Genomic DNA, 2,987 nt, shown 5'->3' with positions numbered 1-2,987 from the left:
ATATTAGCCAAGGTCTGAATGTGAGATGCAACATCTTTTATCCCTTAAGGTAATTGTATACTCAAGAAATGTGCCTAATTAGCTAATGGACTGGTCTCTGGCATTGACATTTCCAAGGATAAATTCTAAAAGGGAAATAAGAAGTTTGCTGGGAAGGAGGAATGTGCAGTTATACAATATAAGAAAAATATCTAGTTCAAGCTCTTTGTAAGCATAAGATGTAATCTTGTATGTTTGGATTTTTGTTTGTTTTAGTTTTTATTTAATTCATTATTGTTAATCACACAATTCATACATTCTTCTTTTTTGAGATTTTATTTATTTATTTGAGAGAGAGCGAGCCCAAGTGGGAGGAGGGGCAGAGGGAGAAGCAGGCTCCCCAATGAGCAGGAAGCCTGACATGGGGCTGGATCCCAGGACCCTGAGATCATGATCTGAGCTGAAGGCAGACGCTTAACTGACTGAGCCACCCAGGTGACCCCAATTCATACATTCTTATAAAAATTCAAACAAATAATTCTATAAAAAGATCCCCTTTGCCACACCAAACTCACAGCCCTCTTCAAATATAATTTTATACAGTTTGGTGTATATACATCCAGATCTTATTATGTATATTTACATGTATTTATGTTCATATTTAGAATTATATATTTTTGTTTGGTTTGCTTGTTTTTACATTGTGTATTATCTTACAAATTGCTTTTATTTCAGGTGACAGTATGTCTTAGAGATCTGTAACAGTACATATAAATCTACCCCATTCTTTTTCATTGCTGCATAATATTCCATAGAATAGATGAAATACTTCATTTAACTGTACCCCGATGGACAGTTAGTCATGTTCAGTTTGTCACTGTAATAAACAACATTGTGATGTATACATTGCATTGTAGACACATGGGAATATTTTTCTAGGAAAATACCACTTTAAAATGGATTGTCAAATAAGAGGATATAAATACTAAATCTTGATAAACATTGTGAAATTCTTTTCCAGAAGAGGCTGCATCAGTGTCAGTACCAAGGGCAGTATATAAAAGTCCTCATTATCTTCTTCTTCTTCCCCATAGCCTTTTACTACTTCTTCTTCCTTGTCTTCCAAATTTATGGGAGCAAAACTGATATTCCACTGATGTTTCATTTGTATTTCTCTGATTATAAGTGAAGTTTCATATCTCTTCGTGTAGTTCTAGCTATTTGAATTTCTTTTTCTGTGAATTACCCACTCGTATTTTTGCCTTTTTCTTATTTATTAATAGAAAGTCCTTATATATTGAAAAAATATTTACCTGCTGGGCTGAAAGAAAATATTTGCAACATAAATATTATTATATTTTAACTTAATGTGCTTTGTTAGGTCATTTGTGCCCAGGCCAGCCTCACCTCTGAGGAGCCCTCTCCTGTCCACTGCACAGGCCACAGGCCTGGGGACTGCCAGGCTGAGCCTTCACTGCAGAACCAGAGACTAGGGGAGGCCATGTAAGGAGGTCCAGGGTGGTAGGAGGAGTGATAGGCAGCGCAGCCAGGCTGCCTGGGGTAGGAAGGTGTCTGAGTGGCCAGCCCCTCGCCAGGGGCCTGCGAAAGACACCCTCCTACATTGCACACAGCCACCACTCAGAAAGCTCCAGCCACTGGAAGGACCCGGCTGCATAGGCCAGGCCAGCAAGGAGGCCACAGAGAAGCTGTAGGAAGGGTGGCTCAGCGCTGAGCAGCGGTATCTAGTCAGCAGCCACGATGACAGTGCCCCTGGGGCTGTCTAGGCTGGTAACCCAGCCCCACCAGCATGGCCAGGTGCACAGGCATGGGGCTACAGCCACCAGCTGCACCGGACCCGCAGAGGCCTGCGAGCCACACAGCTATTAGCCCAACAGCTAGGGTGAGCAGGGCGGAGGTGTGCAGGAACTGCACAGTGCCCAGGTGGCCCTCCTGCAGCAGGCTCAGGAGCAGGCCAGGGAGGGCCATGGATCAGCAGTCGGTGTGCCTGCCAAGGGTCCAGCCGCGGCTCCGGAGCCAGCGCAAGATTGGGGCCAGCCCCCCACCAGCCACAGGCTGCTCAGCAGTGGCATCAGGAAGGAGGAGGCTAGAGGCAGTGCCAGGGACCGCAGAGCATGCCCCACACCCCCCTGAATGCCAGGTGGAGCCCCCAGGTGAGAGTCAGGACTCCAGATCCCTGGTGAGGCTGGAGATCCCAGAGCCCACTTGGCTTGCACAGGCACGTGACCCCAGCAGACCAGAGGGTGAGACATACCCTCCCCTGCCACCCACTGATTACTCTGCAGGTGATACAGACCCAGGTCCCTTCCCCTAGAGTTAATTTTGTATATTGTTTTAGATATGGATCTAATTTTCTTTTTTCTCAGATAGCTAGCCAATTGTCCCAAGTTCTTTCCTTTGTTACATGAAATGCTTTCTCTAGAATATATTTACCTCTAGCTTCTATTGAGTTCCACTTATCCCTTTTTATCTACTTCCATTCCAATACAGTATCCTGTTCATTACTACAGCTTTATAGGATATTTTGATGTCTCATAAGCCATATCTCCATCACCATTTTCTTTTTCTTAAAAAAATTGACTTACTCTTGTACATTTTCTACCAAACAAGGATTTTAGAATTAATTTGTCAAATTCCAGAGAAATTTGACTGGGAATGCAACTAAATTTTTAGATTAATTTATAAAGAATTTATTGAGTCTTCCTAAACACAAACATGGAATATTTCTATTTTATCAAGTCTTCTGTCTCTCAGTAAGCTTTATACTTTTCTTTATGTTCGTATCAGAAAATGATATTTTGTAACTATCACTGGTGTACAGAAATAGATAGAGAGATGGAATCCATCAAACTTGCTGAATTTTCTTGAGTGCTAATAGAAAATTCAAAGATTACCTGACAAACTACTTAGATTTTTGGATAAATCCCAAGTACTATCAGCCGTATCTCTTTCTGTCTAGCAGCTATTACTTATTTTCCATGTCTTACTGC

General features: G+C 42.3%; 1 pseudogene; it reads right to left on the bottom strand.

Moving 5' to 3' along the window:
• Nucleotides 1-964: 964 nt before the first annotated feature.
• LOC110589490 lies at nt 965-2,249 on the bottom strand (annotated as a pseudogene).
• Nucleotides 2,250-2,987: the final 738 nt, after the last annotated feature.

The sequence above is a fragment of the Neomonachus schauinslandi genome, chromosome 6 (assembly GCF_002201575.2).
Source record: "Neomonachus schauinslandi chromosome 6, ASM220157v2, whole genome shotgun sequence".
In the NCBI taxonomy this organism is placed as follows: Eukaryota; Metazoa; Chordata; class Mammalia; order Carnivora; family Phocidae; genus Neomonachus; species Neomonachus schauinslandi.
Note: the sequence above shows the minus strand (reverse complement) of the source record. Positions and strands in the feature narration are given on the sequence as shown.